Here is a 20,390-nt window from a genome sequence, read left to right as displayed (position 1 = left end):
ATTTTTACATAAAATATTTTTTTTCCACGTTTGCCCTAATTTTTTTAATGGGACACACAAAATTTCATCAAAAAATATTTTGTAGAAAAAAATAAAAAATAAAATAGTGTTTGACGTGCCATTGTGGTATGAACAATTGTATCTGATTCAGATCGAACGGCTAAGAAGTGAGATCACATATAACTTATATGTTGTTGGGGACACATAGAAACATTTCCCATTATAGATACCTGCCTTGATGCTGCTTTTTAGGAATGCCAACCCATTACTTTGTAAATTACACATTTAACCCCAAAACTTTTTATGTTCGCAACCACCTCTAAAGAATAAAAGTATGGTTATTTTGGACAAAAATAAGTTCTTTTAGGCAATATTTTTTCACTTTCTCTCTCTAAGCCAGCACGATACAAAATGTGTCGGACTAACATAACTTGATATAGAGCTGGTCCAACATATTTTTGGTACCAATCCGGCTTTATATTCAAGTTGTGTAAGTCAGACACAAAATGTATTGGATTAGGCCAACCTGAATATAGACCGGTACAACCAATGGTTTAAAAAGTGGATCTGTGGCCCAGATCGGGCACCTCAAAAACCGATCTGGATCGGCAAATCGACGATCTGGATCAAGAATTGGGTGAATTAGTCAGATTAAAGCTTCAAAAAATCCGAATAAATTATTAAATCTCATTATAAATATTGTTTTTTAGGAATTCAATAAAAAATGAGGGTACTCCATTAAGAATTTTCATTTATTTACATGAATATGCGAATATTGATATGTTCTTTCATTGCATGAACTATTATTTACCATTTAATTTACGTCACACAAAAGGATAAACATAGAATTATCATGGTATAAGTATATCAACATACATGGACCACAATAAAGCATACAATTAGTAACATATGATCTAAAAATAAAATGACAGACGACGTCGTTCTTCTTCTTGGTCACGCTGGTGCCATTGATTGAATTCGTTTGACAATTCATTGATTCGATCTAAAAATGAATCATCGATATTAGCAGGCGTCTGACTATATCTCAATCCCTGAGTGTTAGTGTTTTGTTGTGTTCCTAATCCAAAATCCCCGAAGCTTGTCCGTTCTTCATGCTCACCTACACTGCCGTGCTCATCCCTACCCTGTTGCTGTTGGGACTCGATATGTGAATAATATGGCTGGGATAGGGTGGCCTCGGAATCATCATCTCTCTCATTTTCCCTTAGACCCCCTTCCCACTCTCCCTCATTAGGTGTAATAACACTAACATCTCCAACGAATTGTGGATATGTTGGCTGACTGCTTCCTCTTTCATGCTGCTCATCACGTTCTTCAAGATCTTCCTCACCGATAGCCTCAAGGAACGCTATCTTGTGCAACATTCACTCCTCCTCTTCTACTACCCATTGGTATGTTGTGTCTGTGACAAATATTGTGTTTAAGTCTATCGGCCCATAGTCTTAAAGCTTCATTCTTATTTGTCGCTCTCGGAGGTTTAAGTTGTAATAAACGTAGACTAGTTTATGAAGCTTCTCCAAAGCGAGTCGATTTCTCCTAGTAGTGTGCAACCATTGGAACGTACTCCAGTTGTGCTCACAGCCAGTAGCAGAACATGTCTGGGAGAACACCTTGATTGCTTTCCTCTTTAGGTGAGGTGCATCAGTACCATATATCTCTCACCATTCAGCTGTATTAAAATGCAAAAAGCATTATAAGGGCAAGAACAACTCATAAGATTAAATATATGAATGAACAAAATATTAGCTAGGAGATAACCTGGATCCATCTTAGTTTGAGAATTCTTGGCAAGCCTAGTTCCGAAGGATCCTATAGCATCTCTATACATAGCAAGCTAAAACAAATATATTTTGTTTTAGTGCATTATTCCTCACAAATATAAAAACTCAATAAAGTTCTTACCCAAACATTAAATAATACTTCTTGTATTGCTGCTACTTGGTTTCGCTGGCTTATCTCCAACTTTGTAATAATGTATCTGACTCCTTCCATAATCTTGTAGAGATGTTCAGGTGTCAAATAGAAAATTTTAGGTTGAAGTAGTAACCTATAAAATGTACAGATAGAAAAATGCCATTTACAATTTCATAAAAAAATGATTTAAAATGAAACATTCTAATGATATAAATATATATTTACCAGCATAATGAATTGGATGTCCAAATTTGGCGTTCCACCTCCGTTCGATAATCTCGATCACTTTGCTTGCAAAACTACACTCCTCCCTAATAGCTGATTTCGCTCTTTCGATACCTTCATAAATGATGCTCATGGTAGCTTTCTTGTCAGCATCCACCATTCTTAACACCGTGACCAAAAGGGCAGTGGCCTCTACGACACTGGAACATCGAGACCAGAACCTCCTATTTGAGACTATACCGTCTACTTTTATACCGGTACTGGACTTCGAGAGGCGGTCATTTAACCACTCTTCACAGGTAAACAATCTCTTTAATGCACCTTCAGATTCCCGAGTGGAGTCCACAGCTAAGTAATCGGTGGCAAAGTGGGTTATGACAAGCCTGATTATCTCTTTTTTCTTAGAGTGTTCTCTAAACAGAAATAATATTTTAGAGTGGTTGTATATAAATCTCGACACCAACCTTGCTTCCTCTAGAGTCTCCTTCACAATTTTGATCTTACTGATCTCCTCTAACATAAGATCGATGCTGTGTGCAACACACGGGGTCCATACTAGATGCTTCATCTTACTCATCAACTTGCTGCCCGCAGAAACACATGCACGCGTATTGTCCGTAATAAACTGGACTACATGCTTATCTCCTACCTCCTCCACCTTCTTCGTTCCTGATACGTCTTTGCTAGACAAAAAAGCTATACCTTTTGGGAAATAGGCCAATAAGTTTAAAAACTCCTTTTTGCTAACTTTATTCAACCAACCATCACTCATGAGAGTAACGTCTGTCCTTGGCCAACTCTGTTTACTTCACCTCTTCATCTAATATTGGCCCACTGAGCTCATATGCCGTCAAGGGTTTTACCCAGGGCCCAGCTCTCTGGATTGCACTGACTATAGGTGGAAAATATGAGCTATTGGCTGCATCAAAGGGAATCCCTTTATCATAGAACCATTTACCAACATATCTCCCCAACATGTTTTTTGTACCTTTAACCATGCCTTTTAGGGTTATCTGTTGTGACTTAGGCTTTGAGAGAAATGGGTCTATACGACCATGACCTGCAATAGTGGCACTCTTAGATAAGCTAGGAACTATTTCTTTAACGTTTGATTCTTGTTGACACATACTGCCACCAACCCCTCCATACATATTTGAGCTGGGCCCGCCATACATGCTCGACCTGGGCCCGCCATGCATGTCTAAGCTGGGCCCGCCATACATGTCTGAGCTAGACCCACCATGCATGTCTGTGCTAGACCCACCGGACATTCTAAACCCACGTTCCCTCTGATATTATTCATGTAAACTCATTCTTGTGGCCATGTCCAGGTCATTATTATATTGCTCTTCTAAGTCATTATCATATTGCTTTTTTGTATCATTCCTGCTTGAAGACTTATATAAACTAGCTATCTCCTCATTTATCCTATGTTTGGCAAGTTTTTTACCTTTGTTAGCGTTAAGAAATGCCGCCATCTGTTTTTTGACATTACTAGGGACACTACTGCATGCAGAAACATCTCCCTTAACCCCTGCCAAGTGTTACTTGAACCTATGTACCCAACTACTTATCACTCTTTGGCAGTAATTACAAATAATTTTGTCTTTTTTGTTGGATAAAGTCTGACCCCATGTTGCCATGCAGGGTCTTTTGCAGATTTTGACATGATTCAACTGTTTTAATATGTCAAAAGTTAAAAATTAATCTGACAGTTCAACAAGAAAAATCATCACCATGTGTAGTGATAATATGTTGGGGTAGTTCATGTAGTTATATTTGTTGTTATTTGTTATTGTAAAATACTTCTATTGATAATAATATTTTCGTACATATCAATTACAAACATATAGGATAATATAATACAAAATGCAAGCTCCAAACATGGCTACAACTCAATTATCAAGAACATACATTTTTTGTATTAAAAAATTAATAATAAAATTGAAAAAATGCAGGATAATGTAATTGTCATATATGCCACGATTTTTTTACAATGATATTTATTTTAATTCCTCACAATAATACAATTTAACAATATGTATTTTTTGCGTTCAAAATTTTAAAAATTGAAAATACATTTTTAATGCAAAACGACATTAAAAATATAATACAGTTTTGCATTAGAAATATATTAACATGTATGTTTTTTGCATAAATATTCTATCAACATGCAATTTTTTCAACAAAAACTTTGACAATAAAAATTAAAAATATGGTTTAATACCTCATGATAATCAAAACCTGATCACTATTTTCACATCTTTTCCGAAAATCACGATTTTTTTTAAAAAAATCGATCATGTACTAAAAACAAAAAACAAATAAAAACATTTCTTCACAGAGCCACCTAACATCAATCATTCCAACTAAAAAATGCATTAACAGCAAATTAAAAAAATACAGTTTTTGCATTAAAAATATAATAACATGCATTTTTTGCATAAATAATCTATCAACATACAATTTTTTCAACAAAAACTTTAACAATAAAAATTAAAAATATGGTTTAATACCTCATGATAATCAAAACCTGGGCAGGATTTTCACATCTTTTTGAAAAATCATCATTTTTCAAAAAATTCGATCATGGATAAAAAAAAAAAAAAAAGTACAGCAAACTCAAACAATAAAAATTAAAAATATGGTTTAATACCGCATGATAATCAAAACCTTGTCACGATTTTCACATCTTTTCTGAAAATCATCATTTTTCAAAAAATTCGATCATGGATTACAAAAAAAAAATTCGATCATGGATTACAAAAAAAAAATCACAAATTTCGAAAAAATCGATCATGGATTACAAAAAATTCGATCATGGGTTACAAAAAATTTGACTACAAAAAATTCGATCATGGATTACAAATAATTTGATCATGGATTACACAAAAAAAAAAAAAAAAAATTTTCAAAAAATTCGATCATGGATTGCAAAAAAAAAAAAAAAAAAAACAAAAAATTCGATCATGGATTACAAAAAAAAATAAAAAAAAACAAAAAAATTTGAATATGGATTACAAAAAAAAAAAAAAATTCGATCATGGATTACAAAAAAAAAAAAAAAAACAAAACAAAAAATTCGATCATGGATTACAAAAAAAAAAAACATTTCGATCATGGATTACAAAAAATTCTATCGTGGATTACCAAAAAAAAAAAAAGAAAAAAAGAAAATAGGAAAAAAAAGAAGATGCTGTTTTTCACAGGGCCACCTTACATCTTCCAATCCACCTCCAAGCGAATAAATTACATCCAATTGAATACATTTTTTGATAAACAATAATATAAGGAATCAAAACCCTAAATTATGAACACATTATCATCAATAAATCAAATCAAATCGAGCAAAAAAAAAAAAAAAAAAGCAGTTCTTCACAGACAACAGTCATTGAATCTTAAAAATGAAGCTTAAATTGAATAAATCAAATCAAATTGAATACATCTGATTATAAACAAGACTATAACGATTAAAAACCCTAGAAATCTAACACATTATTTGTAATATATCGTGAAAAAAAAATCGAAAGGCGGAAAAAAAAAAAAAAAAAAAAAACGACAGAAATTTTTTTCACAGACATCACTGTGTTCATCTACAAAATCAGGCTGTAATTGAGTAAATTAAATAAAATTGAATATGGTAATGATAAAAGACATGATAAAGATTTAAAACCCTACAAATGTAACTCATTATTTTCAATATATGGACTAAAATTGATTAAATGGCGGAAAAAAAAAACAAACCTAGAGTTCTTACCTGGTTTTGTGAACTCGTGGCTTCAATCTCCAAACTACTCTGTTTTTCTCAAAGATTATTACAAATTCGTAACAGAATTTTTTGATGAACACATTTACGATTAAAATGCCTAAAAATTTCACAGATTCATGCCCTATTTGGCATGAAACAAAAGGAAAGGCAGAAACCCTAAAATCGCAACTTTCATGATCCAAAAACACGAAATTTCTCTACCATTTAATCCATGAAAAGGCTGAAAAAAGCTGCATAAAGCCTGAATATTCGATCACATGACAAAAAAAAACAAGAAAAATGATAAAAAAATGACAAATTTTGAAAAATCACATGAAGAACACAGTGCAGCCCGTGTTATTCACGGGACTCACCGATTCCGTATAGTGACGGGACTCACCGATTCCGTATAGTGAATCGGCGAGTCACTGTACAGAATCGCTCGGCTCTCTCTGGAATCGGGCGATTCAGTGTAATTTGTCGGAACCGGCACGTCTAGTGCCGATTCCCGAGTCAAACCGGGTGAGTCCGGTTTGACTCGGTTTTTTTTTTAAACAATGGGTACAACACATTGTTTGTGTTGGAGTGACTCTATATTCAAGCCAGTCTTGTATAGGTCTAGACTGATAAATATTGGGCATTACGTTTTGGTATCATAGGTTAAAATGTTGGGTATTTTGGTAAAAAAACTTCACTTTTTTTTTAACTTAGGAAGGTGGTTGTGAAGAAAAATAGTGTTCGCCAGTAAGTGTTTTATAACACTTCAAAATATAAGACCAAAATGACGTTCAAGTTGATAAAGGAGAAAGTCTTTGAAGGGAAAAATGCGTGGTTCCCTATGTACAAGTAAAGTGAACGAGTTAAAGTTAATGTAGATACTCAAGTCTGTAAAGCCTATGATATAAACTATTTGTAGACCAATATTTTGTCTTTACTTTTTCCTTTTCTACACATAAGAAATAACCCATATATTAGAATTGGGAAAAGATGGGATTAGCCCACTAACTCATATAAACATACGAGTCCAACGGTCCAAATTGAATATGGGCTGATCTGACGATCACGGATGTTTGGTAGTTTTTTTAATTTTATTTATTTTTCTACAGATCCAAATCCCTTAAAACTTTAGGTGTGTATTCTTCTCATCAAGGCGCACTTACTAAAAATATAAAAAAAATTATTCGAGAGAAACAAAATGACCAAAATATCTCTCGAAATTTTTTAGGGGTATTTTAATCAATTTATTTCTTGTAAAATATTTTTTTGATATTTTTCAAAGATTCACCTATTTTTTATGAACACACTCCTAAAATTTCAAGTGATTTGGATTTGTAGAAAAATAAAATAAAATTCAAACACTACCAGACATCCGTGATCGTCAGATCGGCCCAGATTTAACCTGAGACGTTGGGCTCATATGTTCATATGAGGTAGTGGGCTAATCCCATCTTTTCCCATTACAAATATATTCAAAATTATACTAAGGACCAATCCGAATTGCCCATTCGTGTTTTCAACTCTGGTGATACATAAAGGCGAAAATGATGTCAAATTAATAAAGAAGAAAGTCTAAATAAAATTAAAGTGCACCTAAAAAATAAATGAGTCACACCTAAACGAATGTGACTCCTTATGTTTTCCTCACTCTCTCATTCTAAATTCAAATTTTTTCCTCTCTAAGAATACAAGACTCTGGTGTTCTACAACAGGCATTTGGTTTAGGTACACGGAGGTGTGAAGCATAAAAAATTGACCTTATGTTTTTTGTGTGTCCCAATAACGAATTGTCATTCTTAAATACATAATTTACATTATTAAAGGGGATAAATATCGTCTTTAAAAAAAACACACTATCCAAAAATAGAAAAGAAATTCGTTCTAATTTTTTGCCGTCATTATCTGTCATGAAATTAAGCAATTGTACGGGTGGGTTATCCATTGCACTAAAAAAAAAAGCGATGATATTAAGCAGACATGCATGTGCAAGCGATCATGAGAGACACATAAATTGATATACTTGTGAGCCATGATATTAAGCAGACATGCATGTGCAAGCGATCATGAGAGACACATAAATTGATATACTTGTGAGCCATGATATTAAGCAGACATGCATGTGCAAGCGATCATGAGAGACACATAAATTGATATACTTGTCCCATTTTAAGCATTAATGATAAGCGTACATACTGAGAATTACATCACCTATGAAATATGATAAACATTGCAACATGAAAGAGAGAGAGAGAAGAGAGAATGTTGTTGACCATGAACAACATCCAGTCACTCATTGTTCAGCACCATAATTGTAAAACCACAAAGGAAAAGTACAGCATAAACAAATACGACTCAAAGAGAATAAATAAGTCCTGAGTTCACAGGCAATAAAAGGTTGTAGTTCAATTACATTCGTGTCATATAAAAATATGATAATTATAAGGAAAATTGTTTCATGCGGGCTGGACCGCATTTCTACAATATACGGTCCAAAGGTATAAAGCATCCATCTTAAAGATGGATACAAATAGGTAGTCTATCTATAACTAACGGTCCAAATCTTTTTTTAATAGAATTATTATTTATAGTTTTCAATTTTTTTATTTTTATTTATTTATTTATTTTCATATTCATGGTTGCCCTATTAAAGATTATATATTCTCTAAAAATTAGGATGAAATTATATTTAAAAAATATATTTATTGCTAAGCCCGTGTCTTAATTATAAAATAGTTGTCTACAAAGAGACCATTTATCTTTTGTACATGGAGGCGACAATTAATTTTAGCCTTTAATTTTCAAAATAGGTGGTTGTAAGAGTGTCATTGAATAGACACAAAGTAAAAAAAAAAATCTCGGACTTCGTGACTCATCCCAAGCTGTCGAAGTTGACATCTAATGAGTATAAATGATTTGTGACCTCCATATACAAAAGATAAAGGAAAAGTCATCTCGTCATCGAGATGCATGGACATAAGAAAAAGATGAATTTCATGTTTTACAAATAGTGCATCTTGTAATGTATATTTGGATTGTTGATTTTCAAGATTTTCAAGTTTTCATAGATCTGCTCGATCTACACTATTTTTGAAGCTTTAAATTTTATAATTAAAGATGAAATTATAGTTTAAGGCTGTCATAAAGATTTCTAGTATTGAAACCATATTTCTTGACACTCTTTGATGGTGGGTTCTAATTTGATTGTTTTGAGCGTTGGCTCTATACAAACCATACCCAAAGATAAATAGTCTCTTTGCAGACAATCCCAATTATAAACTAGTCCAAGAATATGTAATATTTATGTCGAGGTTCTGCTTTCCTAAATTTTTTTAACTTTTTTTTTAACTTTGCCCTTGGTCTGATATTTCAAACGTTGAGACTGAATATTAATTTCATTTTTTTTAGTTTATGATTGTCTAGTAGCCCAAGGAGTCATCCTGGGGTTGTTTCGATATTTCAAACATCAGACCGCTCTAAGGGCATGTTTGATAACATGAAGTGTCTTCCTGGAACTTGAGAACTTCTTAATACTGTTCAAGTTTCATGTTTGATAAAAAAAATGAACTTCAAACAAAACTTCAAACAACTGTTCATGTTCCAATCTCGCGTTACCCAAGGGGTCGAAACTTAAACTTGGAACTTTTTTTATGAGCCCCTGATAACCCTAGTTCCTCAGCATTTCACAGAAGCAGTTCGCATGGAAGCAGAGTCCTCCTCCGCTATCTCTCACACAGAAAAGAGCTTGCAGTTCCCAAATAGCCCTCCCTCCGCCATCTCTCACACAGAAAAAAAGAGCTCACAGTTCGCAGAGACCCCTCTCTCTGCCATCCCTCACACAAGAGAAAGAGCTCAAAAAATCTATTGTTGGAGGAATGATCAGTACGTCGAGCTCCATTGTTCTTGGGCTTGAGTCACCACCCTCCCACCCTACGTTAACAGGTATGGTTTTTTTTTCTTTCTATATACCTATTTCTCTTGCTCGAAAAATTAAGGTTTCTCTGTGCGAAGATCTTCTAAGTTTTTGTGATATTGGTTGTTATCGCTTTTTTTAGTGCTAAAAATGCTTGATTTGGTTTATCATATTTGGGAGAAATTATAGGTGGCCCATATTATGGAATCATAGGGTTTCCTTATTTTTTTGCATTATTCTATTTTTCTGTGTTTGGTTGTTATTCATTTGATTTTGTGGGTTCTTCTCCATGGTCTTGCTTTTTGTAGAAATCCCAATTGTAAATTGTGAATTTTGGCAATAACCCTAAAATTCATTGGACTAGTTTTTGTGTGTATATACAGTTTCCCTTCTAGTGTTGATCTCTATATGATTTTCATGTGATGTTCTTTATTGACAATTTCTAGAAATTGTTTATACAGTTTTGTGCTTTTTCTTTCTTTTTGGCAAGACTTTGTATGGAAAGACTCTGAGCTCTTATCTTTGTTTACAATAATTTTAGAATGGACCATATATTTTTTATTGAGCTCTGCTTAAATCTATTGATCTCTGTGTTTGTTTTTGGTTTTTTACTCTGAGCTCTGATCTCTGTTTACAATTATTTTAGATAGACCATATATTTTTTATTGAGTTCTGTTTAAATCTATTGATCTCTGTGTTTGTTTTACTCTGAGCTCTGATCTCTGTTTACAGTTATTTTTAGATGGATCATATAATTTTTATTGAGCTCTGTTTAAATCTATTGATCACTGTGTTTGTTTTTGCTTTTTTTTACACTGAGCTCTGATATCGGTTTACAACTATTTTTAGATGGAATATACATTTTTTATTGAGCTCTATTTAATCTATTGATCTCTGAGTTTGTTCTTGCTTTTTTTTACTCTGAGCTCTGTTTACAGTTATTTTTAGATGGAACATACATTTTTTATTGAGCTTTGTATAAATCTATTGATCTCTGTGTATGTTCTTGAGCTCTTAAAGTTTATCATGGAACACTTGCGTCAATTGGGGAATGTATCTCTCTCTAGGACGCTTCTATATATATATATATATATATATATCCCTCTCAATCCAACGTACTTTACTTTCAATTGATATTGTATTTCAAAAAGTAACATTATACAAATTAATAAAAAATAAATATCTAGGCCTCAATTTTAATATTTACATCTTGCCTATTATTTAAAGCTAATCCAATATAGATATCCAGTTCTTCTTTAACTTCCCAAGAGGTTATCAAACATAGAAGCCAGAAACTTCTTAACTTCCCAGGGAGTTTATCAAACACAGAAGCTATGAACTTCTTAACTTCCCAGGGAGTTTATCAAATACAGAAGCTAGGATCTTCTTTAGTAACTTCTAATTTACAGTTCTTTAGGAACTTTCAATTTACAGTTCATGAACTTGCTTCTAGTTATCAAACAAGCCCTAAAAATTGGAATATTGCTACCCTTTGAGGTCAATCCAATGTTCAAAACATCGGACCACCTTAAATCTATAGAAAAAAGAGGTTTAAAATATTGCCATATGTTCGAAAAATTGAATTGTATTTAAACCTTTAAAAACTGAGGTTAGGAAAATTGGAGTGTACTTAAACCTTTAAAAACTGAGGTTCAAAATATGGTCCAAATTTTAAACATCGAATCGCCTCTAAACATTCAAAAAATGAGGCTTAGAATGCGGTTTGTTATTTTCTAACATTGGATTGCCTTTGAAACAAAAGAAACAAGGGCTATATGTTTATTAAAAAAGAGAACAATTGTACTCTTTTACAAGGGATTGTCTACAAAGTGACCATTTATCTTTTTTACATAGAGGTCATAATCATTGTTGTCCTTTAAATTTTAAAGGAATGCTTTCTATACTTCCCCTACAGCATAAAAGAACTATCCTCTCCCCTCCTTTTTAACCGTTGATTTGAAATGGGTGGCTGAGATCATTTGAGTGAAGTCACAAAAGTAGGATCACGGGCTCAACCGGTTGCCTAAAACCTTTCTCCGGTAAATGGAGGAAGAAAGCTCCCTATCTCTCCCTCTCCTCTGTCTCTCTCTCCTCTCTCCATCTCCTTCTCACTCTGTGGATGACTCCCTCTCTAAGAGACCCAACGGCTCCCTCTTACTCTCTCACGGAAGCTCTGTAGACCCAATGGCTCTCTCTCTCTCTCTCTCAAACCTCATCTCTCTGCGGACCCTCGTTTATCTCTAACTAACCCTTGCAGAGCTCTCTCATCCTCTGTGAGCAAGAACTAGAGGAACATGTGGGAGCAAGAACAACAACCTCTCAATCAGTAAGTTATATATAGATTTTTCTTCCCTTTTTTTTCTTACTAATTTTAGGTTTTTGGGTTTTTTTTATTAGGAAACCTTGTAAAATTTTTAGGGATTTCTTTATATTTATCTATTTTAAATCTGTTGTAAAAAAAATTTATCCATTTCCCAATGTTTCTCTATTGTAAATATCTTCGATTTCATTCTATTTTATGATTTCTTGCTCCATTTATTTTCATAAACAGGGGAAGAAGATAATCTAATTTATTTCATTTATTTTCACGAATTTCTCCCCCCTCCCGTGACTCCCTCATTTCTTCTGCCCCCCCCCCCCCGCTCTCTCTCTCTCTCTCTCTCTCTCTTTAAATCCACCATTTCTGCTTCTCTATTAAAAGATCGAGAGCTTACTGTCACAGAAATGAGGTTTGGAATATCTCACTGTTACTTATTTGAGAGATATCTCACTGTTACTTATTTGAGAGTTGAACATGACTCTATGACAAATTGAAATGTATGGAATGCTCTCTCTCTCTCTCTCAAACTATATTGTATGACAAAGATGTGCTTGTTCCATTTCTCTTTTTTGTTGTCCTTTTTATTCCATTGTTAAAATTTCTACACTCACAGTCACTGAATTCTGTTGCATTTTGGTTTTGTATTTGCTGAAACTTGACTATGAGAATTTGCTTAATCGTATGTGTGATTTGTGGTATTCTTCCACTCAATAGAAAATGGATTTGGTTATTGATGTAATCACATTAGTGAGGTGTGGAGAAGCCAAACATATGTTCATATTGTTAAATGATGCTATAGAAAGCCTAGGGCATATCACTATTCACAAGGAGATTCTTTTATACTTGACCCGAACAGTGGCATAGAACTATTTTCTCATGGTGTTTGCCACACAATTTCAGTGTTCACTTTAGGAATTCTATGAGCTTTGTATGACCAAAGTATGCCATTTGCATACCTTCCCCATGAATTCTATGAACTTTATATGACCAATGTATTAGGACATATTTTTGTGCAACATTATTGCTTGGAATCCTATTAGGATATGTTTTTTAGCTTTGTGCAACATTATTGTATAATTAGATATGGACTCCCAAGAAGCAAATTCTAAGAAAAAAGTTATTGAAATGCAAACCTTTGGGCTTTATGAGATGGACCAGGATGAGTACTATAAAGACAAGTTTATGGATGTGAGTTATGATAATGTCATAGCAACTAGGGATGGTGATGACAATGAGGTCCCTCTATTTTGTGATCAACAATAGTAGGCATCAAAAGAACTTATTTGTATGAATGAACTTCGAATATGATGATGCTGTGTATCTATTTTACAATACATATGCCCAACAAAAGGCTTTTGCATTTGTCTTGAGAGGCCAAAGAAGGACAAGGACAACAATTTAGGATGCGAGATTATGTTTGGTGAAAAAAAGGCAAACGTAATCCAAAGTATACAGGAAAAATTCATCCTCGACCAATAACAAGGGAATGATGCAAATCAATGTTCAGGGTATGCAGGATGAAAGAGGGGAAAAAACTTTATCCATAGCACCCATAGGAAGGCGAGTGTTAGAGGGAGGGATGGGGAAGCTCTTTTGACCTACTTTCGTGAGCATGTCGAGGCGAACTCATGATTTTTTTATAAAATACAGCTTGATGAAGTATGTCAAGTCTGTAATGTGCTATGGATTGACTCGTGATCAAGGATATCACATGAGAATTTTGACGATGTAGTTATTTTTTATACAAAATATAAGACAAATGCATATCACATGCCTTTTGCCCCCATTATTGGAGCAAACCACCACAAAAACAATATAGTCTTTGGTTGTGCACTAATTAGGCATGAGACAACAGAGTCTTTTAGTTGGTTGTTTGGGCATTGGCTATAAGCTATGCAAGGTTGAGAACCGGGTTGCATCATTATTGATCAAGACGCAGCCATGACTACTGTAATTAAAGAAGTTCTTCCAAATGCAAATCATCAATTATGTAGATGCTACATTTAACGAAAGTTTCAAGAAAAATTGGGCCATGTTGTGCGAAAGCACCCAGGATTCTTACATGAGCTGCATAGAATCACTACTGATTATAATGAAACAATTAATAATTTTGAGGATCGTTGGTCCAGAATGCTTCAAAAATATGAGCTTCGGGCGAATGAATGGTTGGACACAATATATAGATGATGTTCTCAATGGGTTGATGTGTATATGAATAATACATTTTTTGCTGGCCCACGGTCTAGTCAACAGAGTGAATATATGAATAGTTTTATTAAACAATATGTAAATTCACACACCAATTTTTCAGGATTTGTAAAGTAGTGCCAGAAAGCAATCGATCATCTTTATGAGAAAGAAAATATGATGGACTTCAAGAACATTGAAGGTATTCCAATGATGAGAACGACATTCCCCTATGAAAACAAGCTACTAAGTTGTACATCCACAATGTATTTAGGAAGTTTGTTGAGGAAATTCAAAATATACCTCATATGATTACAGAGTCTATAGAAGTTGAGGGACCAAATATCACATATAGAGTGTATAAATATGATGCCAATCGACCATAATATAAAGTGTTATTCAATAAATCAAAAATCACAGCAACTTGTACATGTTGCTTATATGAACATGATGATATTCTTTGTGCACATGTCTTAAAGGTTTTCTATTATAATAATGTTATGCTCATCCCCGAGCACTACATCATGAGAAGATGGCCTAAGGAAGGGAACAAAGGAATGGTATCAGATGGCGATAGTGTTCAAATTAAGACTGACTATAAGGAGTCCCAAACTGCTCGTTACGAAGATTTAAGTAGAGTCGCCTTTAACGTTGTATCAAACGAACCATCTAGTGAAAGACTATGGGAATTTACAAAAAATATTCTTATGGAGTGTAATGAAAAAGTGGAAAGGAAGATATTAGAGTATGAACAAGAAGCAACCTGTTCTAATCAAGGTAGCAATATAAAGGATGTCATGCCTAGCCAAAGTTCTACACCATGGACTAATCCAAATATCTTTATACTTGAACCACAATGTGCTCGAACAAAAGGGCAGGCTACCACTGCAAGAAAGAAAACACCATGGGAGGAGAAGACAAGCACGATGCAGTATTATGTTTGCCAAAATGTTGGGCATGATAGGCATACTTGTCCAACTTTTAAAACTCTAGGGTAAAATTATAATTATGCTTACAATTATAATGTAATATTGTTATACTTCAATATTGTCTTGTGAATTTGAAATAATGCATCAACTAATCATTATTTTGCGACTTATGTAGGTTCGACATGGAAATTCCCACAATGGAGCCTGAAGCTGAGCAAAACAATATGTAGACTTCGCTAAGTATACGATTCGGTTTTTGATGGTATATCAATAATACATTTACACTGATTGATTGTTATATGTTAAATGTATTAGGGTATAATGACATGTGTTTTATGTTAAACGCTTATTTTTTCCATTTTCAATTGGTTTCCATTTTTAATTGGTTACCGAGCTAATGAATATCCTAAAATTTCAATGACTATATCAGTTTGGATAACGATGCAAGAAGTCAATTGGAAGTTTTTTTAGAAGCCCAATGGTCAACCCTCAAGCTCATCATCTCAGAAAAAGCCCAATGCTCAACAATCAAGCTCATAATTTTTTGCAAGCCCAATGCTCAACAATCAAGCTCGTCATCTCAGTTGCAAGGCCAATGCTCAACAATCAAGCTCGTCATCTCAATTGCAAGCCCAATGCTCAACAATCAATCTCATCATCTTGGAAATTTATCGCAAGTCCAATGCCAGTGGCGAAGACCTTGTCTTGGAATCGAGCTTTGAAATGAAATTTTTGTATAGCTTCCATATGTTGTAAAGTGCATGTTGAATAGCTTCAAAATGGAATTTTTGTATAGCTTTCTATTTTGTAAATTGATGTTGCAAATAAAATTTTTGTCTACCTTCGAATGAAATTTATGTATAGCTTCCATATGTTGGACCCATTATGGAGAAAATTCCTTTTATGAAATTTCTATATAGCTTTCGTATTTTTTTGTTGAATCTTTGAAGGGGAAATTTGTGTATAGCTTCGAAGTAGAATTTTTGTATAACTTCTATAAGTTGTAAACAATATGTAGATCTTTCGCGCTATCCCACGACTTAGCTCTCTCTCTCTCTCTCTCTCTCTCTCTCTCTTTGTAGATGCATAAATTCATTTTTCTGTATACATAAACTCTCTCTCTCTCACACACACACACACTCTCTCTCGTCAGCCCTGCAACCATGTAGAACCATATCAGTGGTCGGCGATGCACCACCATGTGAAAGCCAAACCATTTATAAACTCACGTTCACAAGAGTCAGATTTAAAAAACTCTTGTTCACAAGTTTCCAATTTCACAATAAGATCCTTAGGATAAAAAATCCTTAGGATCAGAAATCTACTCCTTAGAGTTCACCACGCTTTGTTTTCTTCTTTCTCATTTTGTACATATCATGATGAACAACACTATATTACATTAAAGGAAAAGTTTCCTAGAAATTGAGAAGATAATTGCATATCTTTGGGTTTGTAGCCAGAGAACTCAAAATTGAATGCCGTTCAGAACTGAGTTTCTACATATCCATCTACAAAAACTTTAATTACAAATATGTAAGATGCCCCAATCTAAATACACCATTTTCCGTTACCCTTGGTCGAAGTTCCCATCTGGGTTCCCCAGGCATAATAAGACTGTGATACTGGTCTTCTCTAGACTTTATTCTCCTTTCATTGTCCTCCTTGGCTTCACTCTCATTTCCTCCATTTTGCTCCTCACTATCCTCTTCGCTTTCATTCGCCTTTCCTGCATCTGGTGTGTTCTTTACTAATAATTCATGTGCCGCAACTGCATAATGCGTGGAATGCCCTTCGTTTTCAAGTGTGGCTTCTTACATCCATATACAGGTGTGTTGCTGCAATTACAACAATATGTATATAATTACAAGACAAATGAGATTGAATAAATTTGATTGAATATATAGCAAAACTTGGACATGTAATGAAATATACAACTAAATAATTTACCCACGACCGGACATAAGTGGGGTTTTTGACAGCTTCAATAACATTGTGTTGATGTTCGCACCAATCCCTAATCTCCATACTCAACTCATCCTCCCAAATTGTGGGGTGCACACCAACCTTCTCCCTCCTATCCTACTTAAAAGGCTCATAACGGGGAAAAAAAAAAAAATGTTGCAACAATGGAGGAAATGAGAGGGTCACAAAATTTCTGTCAAATCTAACAACTTTTTTCAAGGATTCCAATCAATAATGTTGGGAGTCCATATCTAATTATACAATAATGTTGCACAAAGCTCAAAAATATATCCTAATAGGATTCCAAGCAATAATGTTGCACAAAAATATGTCTTAATACATTGGTCATATAAAGCTCATAGAATTCATGAGGAAGGTATGCAAAGCACATAAAATTCTAAAGTGAACACTCCTATGGTCATACAAAGCTCATAGAATGCCTAAAGTGAACACTGAAACTGTGTAGCAAACACCATGTAAAAAGAAATACTATCAAACTCATTCTTCATAAACTGATAGCAACGTAGGCATCTTAACCTTTGCTTAGATGTTACAAATCTCCAAAAGCTCGTCCTTTGTTTTTTCTCCTGCCTCAATACAAAGAAATCAAGTTAGGGAGGTTTCACAGAAAATGAGAAAATAGTTCTATGCCACTATTTGGGTCAAGTACAAGAGAATCTCCTTGTGAATAGTGATATGCGCTAGGCTTTCTATAGCATCATTTAACAATATGACTTAGTCAAGTTTCAGCAAATATAAAACCAAAATACAACAGAATTTAGTGACTGCGAGTATAGAAATTTTAACAATGGAATAAAAAGGACAGCCACAAAGAGAAATGGAACAAGCACATCTTTGTTATACAATATAGTTTGAGAGAGAGAGAAAGAGAGAGAGAGCATTCCATAGACTTCAATTTGTCATAGAGTCATGTTCAACTCTCAAACAAGTAATAGTGGGATGTTCCAAACCTCATTTCTATGATAGTAAGCTCCCGATCTTTTAACAGAGAAGCAGAAATTGTGAACTTAAAGAGAGAGAGAGAGAGAGAGAGAGAGAGAGAGAGAGAGAGAGAAGGGGGGGGGGGGAGAAGAAATACGTGAGTCATGGGAGGGGGGAGAAATTCATGATAATAAATGAAATAAATCAGATTATCTTCTTCCCCTGTTTATGCAAATAAATGGAGCAAGAAACCAGAAAATGGAATGAAATCGAAGAGATTTACAATAGAGAAATATTGAGAAAGGGATACATTTTTTTTACCGCAAAGTTAAAATAGATAAATATAAAGAAATTCCTAAAAAAGTTACATTCCTAACAAAATATCCAAAAACCTAAAATTAGTGAGAGAAAAAAAAAAAAGGAAGAAAAATCTACATATAGCTTATTGATTGAGAGGTTGCTACTCTTGCTCCCACAGGTTCCTCTAGTTCTTGCTCGCAGAGGATAAGAGAGCTCCGCTAGGGTTGGTTAGAGAGAAATGAGGGTCCGCAGAGAGATGAGGTTTGAGAGAGACAGAGAGCCGTTGGGTCTCCAGAGCTTCTGTGAGATAGAGAGAAGAGTCATTGGGTCTCGTAGAGAAGGGAAAACTTCCTCTATCGTCCGCAGAGGATGAGAAGGAGATGGAGAGAGGAGAGATAGAGATAGAGGAGAGAGAGAGATAGGGAGCTTTTTCCTTCCATTTTACCGGGGAAAGGTTTTAGGCAACCGGTTGAGCCCGTGAACCTACTTTTGTGACAACTTCACTCAAATCAACGGCCAAAAAGGAGGGGAGGGGGGGGGGATAGTTTTTTGGGCCTGAACCACACCTACCGGGACCAATTATTGGACCCATACCCGGACCCAGGTCGGGTCCAGGTCCATTGCCACCTCTACCTAATCTCCGGAAGGTCATGGTCTACCTCATTAAATGTTTTTTCATCGCTACTTCAGCCATGTCATTGCCTATGGTAAGTCTCTCCTGTAAGGTAATTGCTCTCTTTTATATTGCTTGGCATCTCTGAGTGTATTATGTATTAATTCAACCGTGATCATCAAAGCCTTTACCCAACTAATTGAGATTGACTATGCATTAATTCAACTAATTCACGTAAAATCGATTGTAGGGTGTCATTGCCAACATGGATATTGTCAGCCTAGTTGATTCACCTTGATCAGCTAGGCCTTTATTTATCCTGGCTACAACATATTATTGTTCAAAATGGGTTGAGGCAGTACCACTCTGGCAAGTGACATGGATGACAATGGCTAACTTTGTCTGTCACGTTATCATTTACTGTTCAAGGTGCTTGATAGAACTATCTTAAACAATGGTTCCTAGTTCAAGAACCAGTTTGTTGATCATCTAATGGATAAATTCCAATTTGAGTAGAAGTATTCAACCGTGTACAAACCCAAGAGAAAATGGTCTGGCCAAGGATTTCAACAAACCCTTATGTGAAGTTTAAAAACTCAAAATAATTTTCATCAGAAGTTGCCTGAATCATTATGGGCTTAATGGGTGATAACCCAAACCTCTACAGTTTCAGTTCTGTACTCCGTAGTTGTGGTAGCAAAGCTGTCCTACCCCTGGAGGTACAATTTCTGTCTCCAAGAGTGGCTATCCATCAAGAACTGTCTACTGAGAAGCATGCAAAAATTCCATCCCAAAAGTTGGAGGCGCTTAATGAAAAGCGCCTCCAAGCACAATATATTGAGGCATATCAGGCCCGTATGAAGGAAAATGTTTATATAAAGTTATAAAAAAAATATAAAGTTATAATTTTATTTTTAGAGATAAGGTTATATTAGTTTATATCATCTATTTTATTTGGATGGTGTAAATTGGACACTATCTTAAAAGATGTGACACATAATAACATTGTTTTAAAAGATGTGTCATAACTGTACTCATCGATTTCACACCTGATGGTTAGAGGTAATTGTAACCCATCGATTTCACACATGATGACTTCTTAATAGTTTAAAAAAGTTTAAAAATTGTGAAGACGCTGCAATTCTAATTTATCAGTAAATATTTTTATGAACCCAATTCAACTTAGCATAGAAATCCTAACTAGAAGTGATAATCTGGAGCCTTTTCTTTTGTAAATTAAAAAATAAAACCAAGAGATGTTATTTGGTTATTATAGTATGCATTTGCAACATGCACGGGTGACGTATCTATTTACATTTAGG

At 34.4% G+C, this 20,390-nt stretch overlaps 1 long non-coding RNA gene across 3 annotated transcripts; it reads left to right on the top strand.

The window, feature by feature from the left end:
• The first annotated feature begins 9,542 nt into the window (after positions 1-9,542).
• Positions 9,543-16,179, top strand: LOC148782717 (uncharacterized). 3 transcript variants are annotated; one of them, XR_016052968.1, is made up of 3 exons: positions 9,543-9,844; positions 15,427-15,477; positions 15,682-16,179. It is a non-coding gene; the product is annotated as an uncharacterized LOC148782717 (long non-coding RNA). The 3 variants fall into 3 exon arrangements; XR_016052967.1 differs by having other exon boundaries at positions 15,427-15,491; XR_016052966.1 differs by having other exon boundaries at positions 15,427-16,179.
• Positions 16,180-20,390: the final 4,211 nt, after the last annotated feature.

Source organism: Amborella trichopoda, chromosome 3 (genome assembly GCF_054954075.1).
Source record: "Amborella trichopoda isolate Santa Cruz 75 chromosome 3, AtrichopodaSantaCruz75HAP2 v2.0, whole genome shotgun sequence".
Taxonomy (NCBI): Eukaryota; Viridiplantae; Streptophyta; class Magnoliopsida; order Amborellales; family Amborellaceae; genus Amborella; species Amborella trichopoda.
This window is presented reverse-complemented; position numbering and strand designations above follow the sequence as displayed.